This window comes from Panthera onca, chromosome B2, assembly GCF_046562875.1.
Source record: "Panthera onca isolate mPanOnc1 chromosome B2, mPanOnc1 haplotype 2, whole genome shotgun sequence".
NCBI classification, from domain to species: domain Eukaryota; kingdom Metazoa; phylum Chordata; class Mammalia; order Carnivora; family Felidae; genus Panthera; species Panthera onca.
In genome coordinates, this window is record NC_138343.1 from 4,425,886 (window position 1) to 4,448,940 (window position 23,055).

The 23,055-nt window shown below is 51.6% G+C and overlaps 1 protein-coding gene across 8 annotated transcripts in view; it reads right to left on the reverse strand.

The window, feature by feature from the left end:
- Positions 1 to 23,055, reverse strand: part of CARMIL1 (capping protein regulator and myosin 1 linker 1) — a 311,551-nt gene that overhangs the window by 246,210 nt on the left and 42,286 nt on the right. The gene's annotated exons all lie outside the window — the stretch shown is intronic.

Genomic DNA, 23,055 nt, shown 5'->3' on the forward strand with positions numbered 1-23,055 from the left:
GCCCCGTGACATGTTCTTCTTTAAAACTTGCCCCGAATCTTCACACTGGTATACTGGGTGACCAAGAAAAACCAGAAGAGACCCTGTCCTTTGCTTTATAGTTTATGTGCAATAAAGCAGTCGGGCACAGAATCAACGGACTTTTAATAAAATATCAAATGACTGAATTTAGGTAATTATGATTAATTCGGCTTGCATAGGGAAAGTCGCCAAACACTCCATAGCTTTTTGGATTTAGAATATAAATTAGCTCACAACTGGACGACTGGGGACACGATTCCCCAAACAAAAGAGGCAGAACTGAAGCAATAAATACAAACGCTCTGGCACAGAATGACACAATCTGTACAACAATAGACAGATATCAGCACCCCTTAGAAATGAGAATATTAACGTAAGTAACATACGGTCTATTCGAAGCACCCAGCACCAACGATAGCACATCAGGGTCCAACACCCCTGTATCACCACGTTTCAATTAGTCCCTCCAAATCTTGTTTTTGCTCTTGGAATAAGGTGGGAAACGTCTAAATAAATAAACTGACACCATTCCGAATGCAGGTGGAGAGCATTGTGCCATGAATGGAGGCAATTCCCTTAAACGAAACAGCATTAAAACCCGTACGCACTCCTTTCTATTTGCACTGTGTCTGCCTTTCCTATTGTTACGGTCTTAAATCAGTTTGACGTATATAGTAAATATACCTAATAGAAAACAGGAAATAAAATAATTTGCTTCATTAGTACTTTGTGGCAAACAGACTCACGATAACTTTAGGCCAAAAGAATGCCCAGAGCAAGAAAGGATCATTCTTCTCCTTAACAAATATTTATGAGGCTCTCCCATGAAGCAACCCATGCTCGGGTCCTGGGCATAAGCAGTGAGCAGGAGGGAGACCTCTGAGCTCTGGGAACTTACACCCCGGCAGGAGGGAGAAGACACAAGGAACGAGATAAGCAGACAGTCCGTTAGATGACGCTAAACGCTAAGGAATAATCGAGTCGAAAGAGGAGGTGGCAAGGAGGGGTGTTCCCCGTGAAGATGGGGGGGGATCAGTGGAGCCCACCCGAAGAGGTGACATTTGAGGAAAGACCCGGAGGAAGTGAGGGAGCCAGCCAGGCGGTGTTACGGCTGGAAACGAGACGAGTTCCAGGCGGAAGGAACCGCAGATGCCTAAGGGTGGAGACGGCAGCCACCTAGACTGTCTGGAGAAAGAACAAGGAAGAAAGTGGAGGAAGCAAGTAAGAAGGGGGGGGGGGGGGGGCGTGAAGTCAGAAGGTAACGGAGGGTGAGATCACACACCACGTTGTGAGTCGGAAGAAGAAGGACTTGGCTTGGAGTCTGAATGAGACGGGGAAGGGGGTGACCAGGCTGGAAAATGATGGCAGCCTGGACCAAGGCTATAGAGGACAGGCGACAGGAAATGGATTCTGACCCCAAGGAAAGTAGCGCCTATAGGATTTGCTAACAGGGTGTGAGAGGAAGGCAACTTAACGACGACTCAGGAAGTGGGAGAAGGGAATGATGCTAACAAAGACAGATGGGGTGCATGGGTGGCTCAGTCAGTTAAGCATCCAGCTCTCGGTTTCGGCTCGGGTCATGATCTCCCGGTACATGAGTTCGAGCCCTGTGTCGGGTTCTGCACTGGCAGTGTGGGGTCTGCTTGGGATTCCTTCTCCCCCTCTCTCTCAAAATACATAAACATTTAAAAAAAAATTTAAAAAGGGGCACCTGGGTGGCTCACTCAGGTAAGCATCTGACTTCGGCTCAGGTCATGACCTCACGGTTTGTCAGCCGCCCCACATCAGGCTTTCTGCTGTCAGTGCAGAGCCCGTTTCGGATCTTCTGTCTCTCTCTCTCTATACCTTCCCTGCTCGTGCTCTCTCTAGTTCAAAAATAAATAAAATTTTTTTAAAAATTAAAAAAAAAAAAGAACGAGCGTGGAGGCTAACAGATTGGAGATAAAAGGACAATAAGGATTTCCCTTTTGAATATGTTATGGTTGGCTTTTTTGTTTGTTTTTGATTGGTTGGTTGGTTTTGTTGTTATTTTAAATTCAAGCAGTTGATTCTTACTTCCGGTATTCCCGAATTTACAATCAAAGAACTGACAGGATACAGTCTCAAGATCCATTCGGAAAAGGCATCATCGGCTCTTGGTTTTGCCACTGACCTGCCTTTTCCAAAGCCCATCCCACCCCCACACCCTACACCATTCTCCCCTTCCCCACAAAATCATGAGGACTCTTCGGCAATATTAAATTTTGATTACGATCAGGTAATTATCCAGGCAATTTTGGCCCCAGACTGCCTTCCTTGCCTCTAGAAGCTCCTTTACACCCATACCTCCTTGTGCAACCCCCAGAAGCAGTCTTCTACAAAGGGTCCCCTAGAAACAACCGCCCAGGGAAACAGACACTTGAGCAGCCTCGAGGGAGACCGCAGGCAGATTATGTTTGAAATGCCTATTAGACACATCAACTAGAGATGTCTAGCAAGCAGTCAGGTGAGGAGTCTGGAGTTTACGGGAGCGATCCAGGCAAGAGATATAAAGGAAGATGTCTTCTTCACACAGAGAGAGTTCACAGTCTGAGCAGAGATAGAGAAGACCGACAAGCACCCTCAGGCACTCCACTCGTGTGTGGGGAGATGAGAAACCAGCAGAGCGGACTGAGAAAGACCAGCCAGAGAGGGAAAAGGAAAACCAGGAGGGGTGTGCCCATGCAGTACAGTGGAGAATCTATTTCGAGGAGGAGAAAACGCAACGTGTTAAATGTTGCCAGCAGGTGAAGAGAAGATGGGGTCCCTGACCGTGGGCTGTGGCAGGGAAATGTCACTGAGCAGAGACAGCAGAGGCTGAGCAAGGGTAAACGCCCCACTGTCACAGGTCCAGCACAGAACAGGAGGGGAGGTCTCAGCCATAACGAATACGGACAACTCACCCAAACCTGCTGCTGCGCGAGGCAGAAAAGAAATTGGCTGGTGGCTGGCTGGAGGGGAAATCAGAGTTCAGAGAGGATGTTCTCATTTAATAGGAAAAATAATAACTTGTATGCCGGTGGGAATTCAGGAAGGAAAACGGATACGGGAAGAGAGGGGCAATTCTGCGTGACAACGTCCTTGAGGAGGTAGATGGAGACAGAGGCGGGGTGCCGCGTGCAAGGAGCTGGGAGCTCGGGCACAGACGTGGGTGGGCAGCTGGTGCACCGGCAGGAGCACGTGGACGTTCTCTTCTGATTGCTCCTGTTTTGTTAGTGAAGAAGGAAGTGGCTGAAAGCAAGGAGGCCATGGGCATCTGGAGACCCGGTACAAAGTGTGCAACAGTTGTGCAAGAGCACAGGGGGATGAGTGGATGGCAGAAACAGGGACTGCTGGGCAGCGTCAAGGGTCGACTGGGGATTTAGGATCATTAACTTGGTGAGATGATCGGTTTGGTGGCGGTGGCTTTGTGCCGGCACAACAGGCTACAGGGGCGCAAGCACCCAGCAGCTGGAGAGAGACGGTTTTCACCGGAAGTGTGCGCGGGTCAGGGGTGAGAGGGACAAGGATGCACAGTGCAGTAGTGACTCGAGAGGCTGATCCTGGCACTCCAGCTGGGGAGGACGGGAGTCAGGAGCCGGGGAAAAGGGTGCCGCGTTCAGTGACCCAAGGATCCTGGTGGTGCAGGCGTGAGGTTGAAGGGACTGCAGGGCAAGCCCACAGAGGATGCGGTGATGCGAGCAGGATGCCCCGGGTGAGCTGTGGAGGCAGCGAGGTCACCAGTGACCGCATCGAACCAGACTTGGTGGCTGAGAGCAGCGGGAGACAAGTTCACGGGAGGGGAAACCAATCAGCCTGAATGCTGGCATCCTGGAGACCAGGGATGTGAACCAGAAACAGGAGGCTTCAACAAGCCACGGGAGGGACTCTCTGGAGGAGGGGACGACAGCCACAGGGGGTCAGGGGGCCACGCAGGAGACCCCAGACTCAGAGCACAGGCTCTCGGGAGGAAGGGGACTGGTAGGGACACCGCATGGAGGGCACGACCCCGCCCCCAACCGCAGCCACAAGATAGGATTGCTGCTTCTCTCCAAAAAGGCAAGAAGGGGCAGGGGACACTCACAGACGGTTCAGGAAGCAGAGAATTTCTCTGACAACTAACTGTATGGGCTCCATGAGTTCCAGGGGGAGGGGCAGGGACAGCACTGGAAGTGGCCCGTGAGGACTGGGACACAGGCATGACAGATGCCTTGGGAGTCCAGGCTGCCTACGGTGACTGGCACAGGCAGGAGGAACAGGTGTGGTGACACCAGGCCTCGAGGGCAAGGCAGACAGTGCTGAACAGGCTGGCAGCGTGGACCTGTCCCAGGTGAGCCCTGCCGGGGAAGCGGCGGGCGCTGAGGAGGTGCAAACCTCCCCCTCGCTCCTGCACCAGCAAGACAGGTCTTGTAAACTTGGCCTCTTCAAAAAAAAAAAAAAAAAAAAAAAAAAGCAGAAACACGGACTTGATCTATTCCTTGCAACTACCCAGCATGGATGCGTTCCGTCCAAGATAAACGCAAAGCCTCCAGAGACCACAATTCTGAGCTTCTGTCACTTACAATTCAGAATATTCCAAATTTCCTCCAGGGCTGGAGAAGGAGCACGACAGCACGTGAGCCTTCGCGGTGACACACAGGCCACTGGGGGCTGCAAACGCTCTAAGTTACGGAAACACCCCGCCAAGGGCACCGGGCCGGGAGCACAATCCTAGAGGACATCAGGAGGAGGGGGAAGAGCGCTCGGCACCTGACGGCTCGAGAAGATTTCTTAGAAGGGAGCTGCGTGCGCTTGTTTTACGTCTGGAAAATAAGATTAGACACATGGTTACATCATATTTCCTGACAGGATTATTAGAGTACGGTTACCACGGCAACCGGCGGCCGCACGCCCCGCAGCTGGAGGAGGAGGAAAGTTAGAAGGCATCTTCCTCAAGAAGAATAGAGCCCACGATTTCCATCCGAGCTGGAGAGGGTTGCTAAGGGCTCTGCTGGAGGATCCCACACCCACATGCCGCAGAAGATGCAAAGCCTTCACGTCCAGAGACACCAGAACGAAAAACACCCCTGTAAAATTTCACATCATCGCAAGGGAAAGAGGAGGCAAAAACGCCACTGCTTCGTGTTGCGTTGAGAGACGCTGGGAAAGTTATCCGTTTGGTGGCGGTGGCTTTGTGCCGGCACAACGGGCTACGGGGCGCAAGCACCGAGCAGCTGGAGAGAGACGGTTTTCACCGGAAGTGTGCACGGGTACCGACGGTCAGTACGGTGACGACAGACGTCCACGCTAATCACACAGCCTCAGTACTTCCTAGACACCCGGTCCTCACAACAACCTCACCGTGTCTTCGGGGGGGCACTCAACACAGCCACCGAGAGCTGCGGCGCACAGGGCAGAGGCGGGACGTGGACCTGGGTGAGCCTCAGCCCTGATCTGCCTCCTGGAGGCACCGGCCAGCACACGTGGGCCGCGGTCAGACGGGCGCCCAGCCGAGCGGCCCCGCTTGCCTCTGTGCACCACACAGCGGACCGCACGTGGGAATCCCACTCTCCCCTCTTCCCTGAACTTGAGTCTCCTCATCCGCAGAGAAGGTTCAATGACCTCTTCACAGATGGAAAAAGCCAAGGGCCAAAGAAGTCTCTGGTCCGGTCTCCTACACAGCAGGTTGCGTTCTTAGAAACAGGTTGGAGGAAACCTTGATGGTCTGCTCACCCCCTGGGCGTGCGCCCCAGCTGCGGGGTCCAGGGACCAAAGCCCCACCCATATCCCCGAGCTCCTCCAAATGCGGGTCCTTCACTAAGCAGCAAGAAAACTTAAACGTCAGAGAATTAAACTCTGTCCCCATTTAACATCCTTTCTTGGACTCTAGTTTTATAGTACGGGCTCACTTAGAACAAGTCTGGAAACACGGTGCGCTCTGAATGTTTAAAGAAATATTTAAAGATATACTAAGCTCTTTTAAACAGAGCTCCCCCACTTGGTCCACACCCAAGGCACGCAACCTGTCCCCGCCCCACCTTCCCAGCATTATTTCTCTTCCGGGTGCTTCTTCCAAGACCATGAAGATGGTGGAACCCTACATCTATCCAAGTGTTCCCGGGGCCCCCGGAAGGAATTCCATTAGGCGACGGACCTTCAATTCATTTAGAAAAACCAGATCTTCCTTAACGCTTCTCCAACATACGTTTAATGTTCTGGGTTTTTTAACGTGTATGTAAGAGACAGCCAGCTCTTGAGAGCTCACGCTCTGGCGCTCTCCACACCTTCCATCTTGGCCATTCGGACGTAGCGACTTCCCTTCCTTCTGGCTCGGAACACTTCTGTTTGCTTATCTGTGGAGTGGTAATAATGGCACCCGTCACATAAAGTTATAGTGAGGTCACACAAGAGGGCTGAGAACAGAGCCCGACACAAGAGTAGGTAACCGGGAACCACGATTACCGCCGCGTCCCCGGACTGTCCGCCCTCTGTCTTCGGTGTGCTTCCTTCCAAGACCTAAGTCTCTGGCAAACTGCCACACTGCCGTGCTCCTTCCTTTGGGTACCTTCCCTTTGTCTTCCGTGGTGGAATCCTTCACGAATGCATGGTCAGAACTAAAGTATCTGAGAATTTCCTCACTTCCCTGACTTCTGGACTCGAATGTCACCTAGCAATTCTTATTGAGCGTCCTCAGAGCTTCCTGGACAGTCTTCTCCAGCATGCACTGCCTTAGCTTGATTCGAACGACCCACCATCCTGCTCCCAGGAGGTGCCTCAATCTCTCCCCCTAGTAAACGGTCCACGGTCTTCGGCTGATGCATCCAGACTTTGACCGTCGATCAATGTCCCCCCGTGGCCAACGGCATATGTTTTAAAAGACAGATGGCCGGGGTCTGAGGTTCAACCTGATCTCCTAGAACACAGTTACACTAATTGGCCTATGTGGGAATTAAACCCCTGGTCTTTGGCCTCTTTAAAGATCACACCCTAAATGAATGAGCCAATACTCTTGGCCTCCAGCCAAAAGCAATCCATTCTAATGGATTGTTCTCCGTTATCTGTGAAGTCCTCCAAGAGGAGGATTTGCCAGGTAATGCGTATTCTATACTCAAAATGTTGTGACATACACACCAGTTCAGAAATCGCGATCGTTTCAAAAGACATTAAGCGACACGCTAAACACTTAAGATTTTAATGGAAATGGACTTTAGAAGGAAACAGAAACTCTGCTCCGTCACCGTTCGGCTCGTGAAATAAATGACAGTCCTGAAGGTCTGCCCACCTGGGTTGACTGGGGAGTGTCGGCCTCCGATCCTCAAATTTCCATTTTGGTTCTAGTTGGAAAACGGTCTCTGACTAGGAGCGGGACAAAATGGGCAGGATGCTAGAACCCCGGAAGGTGGGAAGGGGAGTCCGAGGTCAATTCTTCCTTCACAAAATCACCATCGCTTCCGCTGTTTACTGGTCACCCGCCAGGAGATGCCCGTGCTAGGAGTGCTCTCCACACCTGGCCTTTATAAAAACCCCCGGGGCGGAAGTTATCGAGGCAGGACACGCACGAGGTCCAAAGTCGCTCCACGCCCGCAATGCCTGCCCTCCGCCTACACCGGCCCCCCTGCCCCTGGCCACCTACCTCCCAGCCCAGGACAGACCTAGCTCCGGGGACAAGGAAAAGCTCCATTTGGTGGTTCTGCCGGCATTGGACACCACCGTCACAGAGGCCACAAACCTGCTGCCGGGAGGTGCCCTTCCACTCGAGGAAGAAGATCTGAAAACTGAAAGACCCCCTACTGCACGACCACCACTCGAGGCAGAGTGCTGGCAACTGGACAGACTCCAGGACAAAACGCAAAGGGAGCCCAGAAAAGGAAGAGGCAGGATTCATCAAAGGGAAAGGGTTTTCCCTCCCCTCCGCTACATGAAGAGAATCACCGCGCGGCAGGGAAGACTCTCGTTGGCCCCCCCCACAAATCCCACCGAAGGGCAGGAGAGGGAGGTGAAGGTGGGGAAAACCTAGCCCCACCCTCAGAAGCCAGCTAGAAGCCGGCTAGTCACAGGCTCCAGACTTCCCAAGAGGGTTCAGATGCATGAGGAGGGGAAAACAGGGTCCCCTCCCTGAGCCCAGCCAGGCTCACGCCCTCGTGCGTGGGGACGCGGGACCCCCTCCTAGGACACAAGTAGCAGTTTCTTGATGCTCACCTCCATCAGTCTGCTGTGCTAGTTTTAGTCTATTTTACATTGTTGAGGGAATACACGAAAACTTGGCTGAGGGGGTGGGAATCACAAAAGATGACTTCTACGGTTTGGTGGGTTTTTTTGCATTCATGGAATAGACAAATTCAACCAAAACTCATATACCCTTTTAGGGACCCTCCACGGGAGGGTCAAGGCTGGTGGAGACTCCAGTTCTGAAAGAATGGGATCATTCTTGAATTTTCAGCCTCTAACGCTTAGGTGCTGATTCTTTTCGTTTTAAGTAACTTTCAGAAGACAAAAATAGCACAACCCAAGAAGCAAACTAAGTGTGAAATCCTTTCATAACAGAGCAACTCATTCATCAAAACAGCTGTTAAAACCCAGTCAATGGCCCACTTATGGGAAAAGTGCTAAATACAAAGGTTTCATTAGAAAGAAAGTTTCTGAACTGGTCCCCTAAAATAAGCAATTTCTACTCGCTCAGAGGCAATGACATAATGGCAGAACTGCTGCCATTAAGTACAGGCTCCCCTAATAAACCCAGGCGACAAACAGAGAAGGACCATCTTTTTTTCAGTAAAACTAATACATAAAGACACGAGCAAAGTCAGTGGAAGACGCAGTCCACACGCTCTTCCATCAGACGCACGGAAAATGAGACTCATCTGACGGGTAACCGTGCAAGAGAGAGTCTATCGTGGAACAAAATTCTGGGGACAGACCTTAGCCATGCAGTCGCAGCAAAGAGAAACGCTCTCCTGCCACATTAACATTGCTGAGCGTGGCTACGGGATCCTTCTTTACATTCTAAGGCCTTGTGGGTCAAGAAGTGTCTTCTGAGTATCTTCACGGAGTCAAAATATTAGTCACTAAATGCGAGTTTTCAAAAACTCTTCACTCCATCGTGTCCACTCTGGCCAAACAACACTCTTTGTTACAAGAACGTTCTCTAGGATTTCACTTCGGCGGGTAACAAAAGCATCATTCACGGTGTCGTCCCCATTCCCGGCTGGCCTCATTCAGTTCATTCGAAGCCAGCACGGCCACCACCACCCCTCACGCCACGCTTTCTCTATGGCACCTTTCAGAGAACAACTCCATACAGTTCAGATGTCAATGATGCCATTGTGGCCACGGGAGCTTCAGAGGATGTGGGCTGGCTATACCATTGTAGGATTAGACAATGAACTCGACATCCCATTCGTCAGAGCTGGTCTGGAGCTCAGCTTCCTTCCAACCTCCTTACAGTAGAGGTGAGATCATCAAGGTCAGAAGAAACGTACCCAACTACTGGAACACGAATAAATGTGAAAATAAAGACACTAAGTCTCTCAGCTCGTCAGTGTCATCTGGGCTTTAAATAGTTCTTGAGAAATGACACCGAGCGCAAATATATCGGAGCAGATCCCGGAAACTGAACCACCAACGCGTGAACTTTGAACAGAGGCAGGGTTGACCCGCACCCAGACATTCATTAACTCAGCAGTGGTGATGTATGATGAGGAAGCGGAGAAACGTATTTGGATTATCTCCATACATCCTTCTTAAGCACAGCGTTGATAAGCATGTGACTCCTTAAGCCTGACATCATAATGCAGCGTAATGACTGCTGGTTCAAGGAAGCACTTCACTTATTACAACAGACGTATCATTTATTTAAACATGGTGTTTTAATGCTTATTTTGAGACTGAGCACACACAGGTGTGCGTGCACAAGGGAAGGGGCAGAGCTGGGGGGAGAGGATCCCAAGCAGGCTCCACGCTCAGTGCAGAGCCCGACACAGGGCTCGATCCCACGGCCCTGGGATAGTGACCTGAGCCGAAACCAAGAGTCGGATGCTCAACCGACCGAGGCACCCAGACACCCCTAAACATGGTGTTTTTACATCTGATCCACACACTGTCTTTTACTTTTTTTTTTTAATTTTTTTCTTAATGTTTTTATTTATTTTTGAGACAGAGAGAGACAGAGCATGTGCAGGGAAGGGGCAGAGAGAGAGGGAGACACAGAATCGGAAGCAGGCTCCAGGCTCTGAGCCATCAGCACAGAGCCCGATGCAGGGCTCGAACTCACAGACTGTGAGATCATGACCTGAGCCGAAGTCAGATGCTCAACCAACTGAGCCACCCAGGCGCCCCCACACACTGTCTTTTAAAGGACAGCCATGCCTAAGCCGTAATTGCCCCTGAAAGAGCAGAATTTTAATTTTTTTTTTAACGTTTATTTATTTTTGAGACAGAGAGAGACAGAGCATGAACGGGGGAGGGGCAGAGAGAGAGGGAGACACAGAATCGGAAGCAGGCTCCAGGCTCTGAGCCGTCAGCCCAGAGCCCGACGCGGGGCTCAAACCCACGGACCGCGAGATCGTGACCTGAGCCGAAGTCGGACGCTTAACCGACGGAGCCACCCAGGTGCCCCTGAAAGAGCAGAATTTTAAAATGAAATTCTGAATGGCTCCTGAGTTTGAAATGGGAGATAAATATTAGTTTATATCTCTACTTTGTTCCTAAAAGGGCATCTCTACAATGGTGAAGATAAATCCTTTTCTGTAACGGGGCAGGGCATAACCCGACAAACACTGAGTACTCCGTGTTTACTGGTTATTTCAGTTCGCTCATTTATGGAAGCAGTACTGAGTGCCTACAGTATACAATACACTCTGAAAGGAGCTTGAGAATATAGAAACGGAGTTGGACTAGTTTTTTAATCCTTAATAAAAACTACTAAGATTCAAAATATAAATAATAATTAATAGGACTCACAGGCCCTCTCATGACTGACTTACCTGTGTTCACTCATTTCATCCTTACAGTAACCCTAGAAGATAAATTAATTCCATTTTACAGAGCTGAGGCACAGAGAGGTTAAGCGACTTGTCCAAAGTCACACAGCACCGAGCTGGTAGAGCAGGGGTCTGAAGGCCGGCAGATCACAGCCCACACCCTTCACTATCATGTGATATTTAGCTGCTCACAGGCTGGGGGGAGGGTGGTAAGGAGAGCCTGTGTCTGGAAGGGCTTCCTAAAGAAACGCAAGGAGCGGAGTCCAGAAGGATGAACTGGACGAACGGGGCAGAGCGGGGTATTCCAGTCATCGGTAGGGCACGACCTGGGAACAGGCTGGCTTGAAACCTCTTATCCCCCACCGAGCAGGTAGTTCCTAAATCTGGACCACAGGATGCGTGCAACACGGGGCAGGAAACGCGGCCGGAAAGGGGGGCAGAGGCCAGAAACCACCACCGGGGAGCTGGCGGGGGGCTGGGGGGGGGGGGGAGGGCGTCCATGAAGGGTTTTTCCTCCCGGGAAGGCGGAGAGTGGAAGGAGGGGTGATGCGGCAAGCAAGGAGGCAAGCTGGGCAGTGATTATCACAACGCGGGAGAGGGTGTATCCGGACCCGGCTGGTGGCGTGGTCACGTGACTGTGATTACATGCGACCCACGACTACAGCAACAGCAGAACGGGGCATCCGCCAGTAACACGTCTTCATACGAAAGGTGTGCATTTTCCACACGGAACGACGTTCATGGCCCGCAGGTGACGCGGAAACCTGGGCATGATAAGTAAAAATACAGATGCCAGCAAAGGAGAGAGAAAGTGCGTGCGGCACGGCCCCCTGGAGCGCGGCTTTCACGGCCACCGTGCCACTCGACGGCAGGTGACCCGGGAGAGCCCACGTGGCCACTCGCATGCTCAGTTCTTCATCAGGCTAGAAGTGAACTGTAAGTCTCCTTGCCAGATAACCGTCTGAATACCATTTCTCAGCGGGGGGCGTGTCAGAATCCGTAAAATGCTCCTTTCTCTCTTTTCTTCATTTATCTCAAACAGTTGTTCACAATCAAGCAAACTTCAGAAAAACATTACAAAGATCAAGAAGCAGCAGCACCACACTCTTGCAAAACACATCTTTTTTTAAATAGGCATTGCATCAAAATGGAGATTCTTGGTTTAAACATTACTTATAGTTTTTTTAATGTTTAGTTTTGAGAGAGAGAGAGAGAGAGAGAGAACACATGAGCAGGGGAGGGGCAGAGAAAGAGGGAGACACAGAACCTGAAGCAGGCTCCAGGCTCTGAGCCATCAGCACAGAGCCCAACGCAGGGCTTGAACTCACGGACCGCGAGATCATGACCTGAGCTGAAGTCGGACGCCCAACCGACTGAGCCACCCAGGCGCCCCTCAAAATGGAAATTCTTTTTTTTTTTTAATTTATTTTTTAATATATGAAATTTACTGTCAAATTGGTTTCCATACAACACCCAGTGCTCATCCCAAAAGGTGCCCTCCTCAATACTCATCACCCACCCTCCCCTCCCTCCCACCCCCCATCAACCCTCAGTTTGTTCTCAGTTTTTAACAGTCTCTTATGCTTAGGCTCTCTCCCACTCTAACCTCTTTTTTTTTTCCTTCCCCTCCCCCATGGGTTTCTGTTACGTTTCTCAAGATCCACATAAGAGTGAAACCATATGGTATCTGTCTTTCTCTGTATGGCTTATTTCACTTAGCATCACACTCTCCAGTTCCATCCACGTTGCTACAAAAGGCCATATTTCATTTTTTCTCATTGCCACGTAGTATTCCATTGTGTATACAAACCACAATTTCTTTATCCATTCATCAGTTGATGGACATTTAGGCTCTTTCCATCATTTGGCTATTGTTGAGAGTGCTGCTATAAACATTGGGGTACAAGTGCCCCTATGCATCAGTACTCCTGTATCCCTTGGATAAATTCCTAGCAGTGCTATTGCTGGGTCATAGGGTAGGTCTATTTTTAATTTTCTGAGGAACCTCCACACTGCTTTCCAGAGCGGCTGCACCAATTTGCATTCCCACCAACAGTGCAAGAGGGTTCCCGTTTCTCCACATCCTCTCCAGCATCTATAGTCTCCTGATTTCTTCATTTTGGCCACTCTGACTGGCGTCAAAATGGAAATTCTTAATGACACTTTCCAGAACACAGAATCTTCAGAGACCTCGTATCATTTTCATAATTTAACACATCCCTATAATTTAAAGCCCGAAACCCAGACTGATTATCAATGTCGTATCTTATAAGGAAATCACGTCAACAGAACAGCATGTTTTCCGGTGCTCTCACGGGTTAACTGCCCACCTCTAGCGGATGCCTCAGTAACAAAAGAACCAGAATGACAAGCTGCAACACAAAATACAGTTTAGAACAGAAACACGCATACGGACCAATGCATGTGATTACAGAGAGACAGGCCTTCCCATGTGTCAAAGAAAGAAAGAAGCATAAACCCACACAGGGACAGTGAAATGCACGGAAAAGACACAGGCACCCGAGTTTATGATCTTCCGGACCAGCTCTCGTTTGTGTGACTCTAGGAAGTATCTTCACCTCCGCGGAACCTGGTTTCCTCGTTTGCAAAGACGGGATACTTATAGGTGTCCCGTCTCTTTTACTAAATCCACATGCACATAAATTTGGGAAATACCGGATACTAGTCCTCGTCCTGAAGAGGCACAAAGCATGTTCACCATTAAAGGTTCTGACTGGGGCACCTGGGTGGCTCAGTCGGTTGAGCGTCCGACTTCGGCTCAGGTCATGATCTCACAGTCTGTGGGTTCGAGCCCCGCATCAGGCTCTGTGCTGACCGCTTGCTCAGAGCCTGGAGCCTGCTTCAGATTCTGTGTGTCCGCTCTCTGCCCCTCCCCCGCTCACGCTTTGTCTCACTCTGTTTCTCAAAAATAAATAAATGTAAAAAAAAAAATTAAAAAAAAAAAAAAAAAAAGGTTCTGACAAGTTCTGCTGTCAAGAACTTCTCTTTCTTTCTACTTGTTTGGCCAAACAAGCCTTTTCCATTTAACACCTCGGAACCTTGGCGTTCCAAGGGGCAGGTGGCAGGGAAGCGAGCTGTCCACGGCCGCCTCATCTCTGCCTTTCTGGGCGAGGGCACTGTTTTCTCCCGTCCACAGCAGCTTCCTCCACGCAGCAGGCCTCGTGGCACAGGAAGCTTTGGGCCACCATCCGAAAGAGACGGCCTCTCTCTCTCCAGGGCAGTATTTCCAATAAAGGACCCCTGCTTGGGTCGAACGTCCACCCCCCGGGGTAATCACTGTGGTCGAGGGACTGGGGCTCAGCGCCCAGCAGGCACAGAACCGTCAGGCTCCAGTGAGCAAGACAGATCCCCTAAAAGGGAGCGGTGTGTACACGTGTGTGTGGGGGAGACAGACAGAGAGGAGGAGGGGAGAATCTCTCCTGAGCACCAGCCCACCTAAAGGTCACCTCCTCCTGGACGTCCAGCGGGCACTTCCACGAACAAGTCCAGCAGGGTTTCTGCTCCCACCCCCTCCCCAACCCGGTCCACCACGTGGCCCCTCACCCACCCCCAAAGCCGGGGGGCACCTCTGACTGCACCCAGCCTTCTGCCACCTCCCTGCCTCCCGCGGGACAAGTACATCTACCCACTGGCATCTTGGCCCCCCCCGGCCCCGCCCCCCACCGAGGCCTCAGCCTCCACACAGGACAACCACTCAATAAATATTCGCGAACAGACAGATCGATCAGGAAAAGGCTGCTGGGCCGGGCAGACACCACCAGCAGATGCCCCCGTTCAGCGGCTACCCAGAATCCTGCCATGATTAGGACCGAAAATGTTGGTGCTGGGGCTCCTGGTGACAAAGGCAAAACACAAACACAGGATGATTTTCATTGGTTGTTTTTAAAAGGACACATGTAGGTTTTTTAAATGAGAACAGCTCGGGGTTTTTTTTCCCTGGCACTAAATGCTAACAGCAATTTGGGCATATGAGCTATTCCTGCCACAAACGCTCAGGGGTCCTTACGTACAAAAACTCAGGGGTCCCTATGTAAAACGCAGTAAGAAAATGAACCTGTAATTCCTCTAACGTGGCCACGTCCTTCGCACGAGGCTTCTCGTATCAACGTGAAAATTTAAAGTAGTGAAGAAGTGCTTCTTCGGGGGAGGGGGACAGCCAGGTGGCCGTGTAGGGGCCTAACGACAAGAAGGGGCAGGGGGACACGGGGGACGCAGGCTGTGAGGCCCAGTGGGAAGCACACAGCTGCAGGGCCGGACAGAAGAGTGTGCTTGGCCTCGGGCCTCCCCGGATTAGCCCTGGGGACCTGCTGAAGGATGTGAGGCAGGAATGACACACGGGATCTGAGCTCAGACAACCAACCCCTCCAGGAGCTGTGCAGACAGTGGGTCCGAGCGGGGCCGCAGCCCACGGGGCTGGTTAGCAGGCCGCTCAAGTCTTCCTGGAGAGCGAGGACGACAGCCTGAAGGGCACCGCTGCGCCTGCTGCTGAGAGGCTGCCCGGGGAACACGCGATCCCTACCCAGAATATTCCGTGGGGGGCCGTTCCTCACCCACTGCCGAGAGCCCTGCCTACAGCCCAGAACACCGGACCCCTTGCATGAAAAGCAGCTGCAAAGAGCTGCCGTGACGGCAGGAGGGTGGCGGGGCCCAGCTACCCCGTCCCCGAGGGGGAGGGACAGCACTGCTCCATTCCTTGGGGTCCTCCGCTGCCCGATCCTCCCCGGAAGTCTGCTTTCTTGTTGAGTGATTTCCCACAGAAACGACGTGATAACCAAACAAACTTCTCGAGCAAATTTATCTCGGCAAAACGTGATTCACTTCCGCAAGAGTTTTAGCAAAATTACAAGTTCCCTCCCCTCAAAAACACAAAAACAAAACAAAACTCAAAACCTAAAATATAATCTAAGAGCTCGGCAAAACGATACAGCCGACGGGCCCCGCTCGGTCTCCGCAGGTCTACGGGGCGCGCCTGGGCCAGGCCTCGAAGTGGCACAGGGCCAGCGCCTGTGGGGAGGGTCTCACCCGCGGTGGCAGGGAAATCGCGGCCCAAGCCATTCCAGGTCCCCCTCCGCGCTTCTGCAAACCAAAAAGGACTTTTCGACCCAGTGCCAACTTCCTCCCTGGCACCCCTGCCGTCCTGGAATCCAGTGTCCACACTGTGGTCAAACGTAAATCTTGCCTACGCTCCCCGGGCTCCCCGGGCATCAGCATAGCCCTCGCTGATGCAGAAACTCCATCCCCCAACTATACTTCGTGCCGCGAATTCATCCCCACTTGTTCCTGCCTGGCCACCGGCGGCTCGGCCTTCAAGGCTCCACGAGGCATCACCCTCCTGGGGGCGCCTCCCTGCAACCCAGGACTAAGGCCGAGGGCCAGGCTGTGATGGCAGCCCCATCACGTGACCCTGAGATGCTCTGTGAGCGTCGGGCACCTTCCGTCTTCCTCACACCCCAGCAGCAGCACGGGCTGGACGCATCTCCCACGTTCCATCAACAGCTCGGAACTAACTGCAGAACGAAACTCTCTGCTTCTCCTCTGCCGCTGACCTGCCCCAGGACCTCGATGTGCACGAATGGGTTATTTTCGCCATCACGTCCCCACGCTCAACAGCATCACATGCTCCTCGCGAGTCTGTCATTAAGCAACTCCTACCGATGACCGTCTGCTTCGATTAATATTAAACGAATGATGGGGCGCGTGGGTGGCTCAGTCAGGTAAGCGTCCGACTTCAGTTCAGGTCATGATCTCACGGTCCGCGGGTTCCAGCCCCGCACTGGGCTCTGTGCTGATGGCTCAGAGCCTGGAGCCTGCTTCACATTCTGTGTCTTCCTCTCTCTGTCCCTCTCCCGCTTTCTCTCTCTCTCTCTCTCTCTCTCTCTCTCTCTCAAAAAATGAGTAAACATTAAAAAAAAGAATATTCAGGGGCGCCTGGGTGGCGCAGTCGGTTAAGCGTCCAACTTCGGCCAGGTCACGATCTCGCGGTCCGTGAGTTCGAGCCCCGCGTCAGGCTCTGGGCTGATGGCTCGGAGCCTGGAGCCTGTTTCCGATTCTGTGTCTCCCTCTCTCTCTGACCCTCCCCCGTTCATGCTCTGTCTCTCTCTGTCCCAAAAATAAATAAAAAACGTTGAAAAAAAAAATTAAAAAAAAAAAAAAGAATATTCAAAATAATAATAATAATAATAATAATAATAATAATCATAATGAATGAGCGCCAGACTAGAGACTGAAACTTCCCAAATATCTCTGACAGCCTGAACGGCCTGAACAACTCTGGGGTACAGACATCCCTGTTTCTCGTCTCGGTGTTTTCCTCAGCCCCGTCTTCCAACACACACATACAATCGCTGAGACACTTTCAGTACCTTTGAAGAATTCTGTCTGAAACAAGAAGGAATCTGCACTTCAGGCACGGCTGAAGAGGTAATCCAATCTCTCGCTGGACTTCTCTAGAAGATCCCTTCTGTGTTCCATTTCCCCTTCCTCACCTCCGAACACCAGCAATGCCTCTCAGGAGAGAAGAAGACTTCCCTCATCTCTGCTTCTGTGAGGAAAACACAAGCTTCTAAATGTGTCATGTCCTGGCCAGTTAGGTCAACAGAGGCCACGGAGTAAAGGGCAGAGCAGGCTGGACAGAAGACCAAGAACCTGGAAGACACCGAAAATGGCGGCCAACGCTGAGCCTCAGGGGCAGTTAGCACTGAGGTGGCTTCACCTCCCCTGAAAAGCCGTTCCTGGCTCTTCCGGCTCGTTCGGCACCAACGTAGGCCTAACGCGCCAACGTCTAAGTCTCCAAGAGAGGCTGGAGTCGAGACTTGGGACGGAAATATCCGAATCTGGAAATGTTGGCAACCGACCGTCATTGTTCTAAACACTGTATACTGAAACCACATTAGAACAGACTGCAAGCCACTCGCCTGTGACATCTGCTTTAGGTCCAAGCCACCCATTGTCGTCTCAAACGGCCCAACGGTTCTTTCGAACTTGTGTCTTCTTCCACGGGACAGAAAGGTCTTTTGTGACTGGAAGTTGACATGAGCCTCCTAAGGCTGGCACCAACTGTAGCGCCCAAGACTCGAGGCCCGTGCTCAACAACAGCTGGGGAAGCGTCCTGGAACTCACAGCTCTGTCGGGGTCATCAATCCGGGAGCCTTCTTTCCTCATCAGTGTCATCACCTCAGCCACCGTCTCCACAGGGACCGGGTGAAGGCAGATGGGGTCCCTGAGGCAGCGCTCCAAAGGCCCACACGAGCTAAGGAACCCGACAGAAAAGTGGAGAAGACGGGGTGGCAGGTGACTCAGAGACACACAGCTTCTACAGGAAAGAAACACGTCTGCCAGGTGCACAGGGGAAAGAGGTAAATAAATTAAATATGCAGATGAGGACAGAAATGACATCAAATAGAGAGGAAGCCTTCAATGGCAAGCCCGAAGGGGCTTTTCTGTAAGACTCACCGCGCTATCTAGAAAACCCACAGCTCAGTCCTGAGGGACCACGCCCCACGCCGGGCATCTGAAGAGCCCCTTCTGTTTGGTGCAATTCTTGTCCATAAAACTAAATTTACGTGCCTTGTGGTGGTTCGGTCCCCTTCAAAGTCTCTCATTAGTTCTTTTTTTTTTTTTTTTTTAATGTTTACTTATTTTTGAGACAGAGAGAGAGAGAGAGAGAGAGAGAGAAAGCAAGCAAGCATGAGCGGGGGAGGGGCAGAGAGAAAGGGAGACACAGAATCCAAAAAGCAGGTTCCAGGCTCCGAGCGGTCAGCACAGAGCCCGACGCAGGGCTCGAACTCACGAACTGTGAGATCATGACCTGAGCCGAAGTCAGACGCTTAACCGACTGAGCCACCCAGGCGCCCCTTGTTAGTTCTTTATCCCTTTCATACGCCTCTGACTTATCCGGATGCCGTTCTGTGAGCCCCGTCCCCACAAATCCAGCCCCACGCAAGTCCACCCCGTGGCCGGGGCACAGGACAAAGTCTCACTTTACAGATTTGGGTTTAAACAGGAGTTTTCTTTATTGGCTCATTCCCTTATCTGCAAATGGGGAAACACCACCTCCCTCAGAGTGGGGACAAGATGAAATAACAAACATAAAGACCCAAGCTCAAGGGTCCAAACATAAATGGTGCTCCAACGGGCACTCCTGCCCCCGAGCCCCCGTCACCCGCACAAGCCCCACCACTTTACAGCCTGGGACCCCAAACGTCAAGAGCAGAAAATTCTCAAGTCCTGACCATACCACACAGAAGCTCAAAGAGATACACACGTTCTAAATCTTTTTCTTCTTCATACTCATGGACGTGAATTTGCTGAGTGACAGATGACAAAATGTGGGACTCAAAAGCACAACATGAGACACCCAGTAACCCGTATCAACAGCCGGTAATAATTTTTACCGCAGCCTGTTATGTTAGTTGCCAGGACGTTTTTTTTCCAAATCGTAGAAGTGGTTTTAAATATAGTAATAAAAGAAAATATGACCGGCTGTGAAAGCCTGTCTGCTGCTCCTTTCCAGGACTACAAGATGCTCATTCAGAGTTTCTTTGTGTACACCCAGAGGCCGCCAGAGGGGAACCAGGGGAGCCAGAGGAAAACCCTGGTTGGAAAGTCAGTAAACGGAAATCCCCGGAGCCAATCAACTTGATGCTGGAACTTTTAGTTCCATTTCACTGAAGACCCAAATCGAATGCTCGTTAAGGCTTTCTGTGCTCCAAGCCCTGGCTTCATTGCAGGGAACCCAGAACTGTAAACACAGTTGGCCGCTCGACCCCCAAAATATCCCTGGTTCTCTCTTCCCACCAGGCTGCTCTCCCTGCTCCCTGCCCCTTTGCTGCCTCATGCTCCTCTGAATGCCTTCCTCCCGGCTTGGTCGTTTGTCGCTCTCTCTTTCTCCCCATTGCGTGGGACCCCACCTATTCCAACAGCTTTATGTACTTCCTGTATTCTGGGGCAAGTACGGAGTCTTTCCTGAAACTAAACCTTTCTCCTGGGCTGTGCGTTCACGTTGCCATTAGCAACAGCTCAGCATCTGCACCGGACCCTGACGTGGCAAAGGCATCTCAAACCCAGTGCATCCAAAAGTTATGTCGTTGCCCCGCACTGCTCTCCTCCTGCATTCTCTACACCATCGGGTTTTCCGTGAGTCAGGTCATCGGGAGGGCTTACTACAACACAGACTGCCGGGCCCCAGCCCCAGAGTTTCTGAAACAGCAGCCCCAGGGCTGAGAAGGTGCGTCACTAACCAGTGCAGGGGTGACCCAGAGCCGCCGATCCTGAGACCTCACTCTGAAAACCCTTGCCCTACACCAAGCCCTTCTCTCTCACGTCCGTTGCACAGCAACACCTAATTACAGGCTCTCCCGAGGCCACATTTCCCTCTAACTAATTCTCTGCTGAAGAAGACTTGGCAGTCATTTTATTTAAGCCTACTGGGTTATGTTACTTCTCCACTTAAAAATAAAACCCAAACTCCTTAGTTCCTGCAATGTATGTGGTCCAGCATGACATCTCCGATCCACCATGCTCTGGCCTCATTGTCCTTTGAGCTCCCCCAAAGGACAGTGTCCTCAGGGCCTTGGCACATTCTGTCCCATCTGCTTAGAAGCCCCTTCCCTGCACCCTTCACTTTTCCTTCGGGCCTCATCTTAAAAGTCAACATCACAAAAACATCTCATCTGACTACCCCACATAGACCCCTCACCCCACTCCGAGTTCCCTACCATTATACCCTTCTCGAGAATTTCTAGCTTTGCCACAATTGGTGCGTATATGTGGGTACACATTTGCTCTGTGTCCCTCACCGCCTAGAAGGCTAGACCAGCCGAGTACGTCCTACTTGTCCCATCCCAGCACGGTGTCTGTGACACAGCACCGTTTCCGTTTGTATAAACGGATGGACAAACGAATGAATAAATATGAACCTGGCAACAGAAGCATTCAGTGGCTTCACATTTCTAGCTCACAGAAACAAACTTCCCAAATTAGTTGAATCAGTCTATTTAAGATAAGTAAATTATTTTCCAAACGAGTCAAAACAATACCATATGAGAGCGGTGGGGGGGGGGGGGGGGGGGGGGTGGAAATGCTGCTGAACACAAATCATTTCCACAAAAACAAACCACAGCAGAACCCTGAAATCTGGAAGCGGATTGTCTTTTCCAGTACTTTTTTTTTTTAAGATAATTAAATATCAGCTTTCCCACCAGATGACACTTCTACAAATACTTCCAGATTAAACAGCTCATGGTATATGACAATATGTCAACACCCTCTCACAGAACATATATTCCTGCCTCACACAATGGCAAATATTCAAGTTCCAACTAATTTTCCCCCACAGGGATGTTGGAAACCTCATCCCGGGGCTCGGCTCAGGGGACTGGTCTGCACAGAGACTCAGCAATAAATCAAACAAATTAACACAGCGCTCAGAGGAAGCTGTACCTCCCGCCCCCAAAATAGTGTCCGCCCTTCTCTGATCCCTGAGAAAGGAACTGCTCTGTGCTGGCTCATTAAGCAAATATTTACTGAGCAAGGAATAAGTAAAATAGAACATGCTGGGCGTTTGCAGCGATATTCTATCATCACAGAGCTGCTAGTATATTTCTCCTAAAAATTCAGCCCGTTATCACTTTTCCTGCTGAAAACTCCCCAGGACCTCCCAGAGGCCTTCCAGAAAAACTCCATGTTCTTTGGTCTGGCCCATGAGACCCTATTATCTGCTTTTCCCGGCTGCTGCTTTGGCTTCCGGCTACATTTCTTGCCACCCCTCACATTCCTGCCTCCTGCGACTCTGTAACCAGACCTGTTTGCCCTCCGTCGAAGCCCCCTTCCCCAGCAAACCCAGCCCCGACCATCTCATCCTTAACTAACTAGTTCTAGACTGTCCTCTAGAATTTTCACTCAGTGTAGGGGCGCCTGGGTGGCTCAGTCGGTTGAGCATCCGACTTCGGCTCAGGTCATGATCTCACGGTTCGTGGGTTCGAGCCCCGCGTCGGGCTCTGTGCTGACACCTCGGAGCCTGGAGCCTGCTTCCGATTCTGTGTCTCCCTCGCTCTCTGCCCCTTCCCTGCTCGTGCTCTGACTGTCTCTCTCGCAAAAATAAATAAACATTAAAAAACTTAAAAAAGAAAAAAAGAAGAAGAAGTAACGTGGCCACAAAAGGCCTAAGAGTCCAACACGGACCCGGAGGAGACCACTGGACACGCTGTGTGCCTACAAGGCACCGTATGGCCTGGCCGCGGTCCAGCCCTCCCCTCCGCGGCCTCCTCGGGGCTCACGTGGGCTTCTGCCCTTGATCGGGCCAAGCGCACGTCACTTCACGGCCTACAGGCACACTTGCGCCCCGGCCGGGCAGACTGCACCCTCACTTCAGGGGCTCCCCCAGACATCCTCTACCCTGCTGGCTAGCGCACCTACACCAGCATCCGCAACCCCCTCCCGGGTCTGACGGCTACTAGGGTCCTCACCTGTGTGGGAGCAGTGGGTCACTGGCCATCGCCCCCTCTGGAGTCCAGGGTTTGGGAACGCGTGCTGCTTGCTGCCATATTCCCAACGCCTAGAACGTCCTTTGTCCCAGGAAGCACTAAACTACAGAACACGAGCAGCCAGGACCCTTGACGCTCAGGACCGCTATGCCTACTTACACGTTCTGCAGAAACCGGCCTCCACTTCTCGACGCCAGGAACTTACTTTCTTCTGACCACGGCGTTTACGATCCGAGAGAGCGCTGTTCCCAGTGGACGTATGTGTTTGAGCCAAAATGACGTTTTGCATCCTGAAGAATCAGACTCCTCAACATAAATAGTACCTCGCGTCAGGAATGCTAGGACGCTGGCCAGGGTGTCCCCCGCCCCACGGTGACCAAATTCTCCACGCTGCCCAGCATGGGGTTCGCTTCTCGCTGTGGCCGCTGCAGACGAGAGCGTCCCCACGGCCGGGCCCCGTGCAGGGCCTTAGAAGGCCTGACTACCAGGACTCGCGATTCCCTGGCTTATCCGAGCCACCGGGGCCCGAACTGCTCACTCGAAGCCTTGCGAAGCCAGCCCGATAGTCGTGTCTT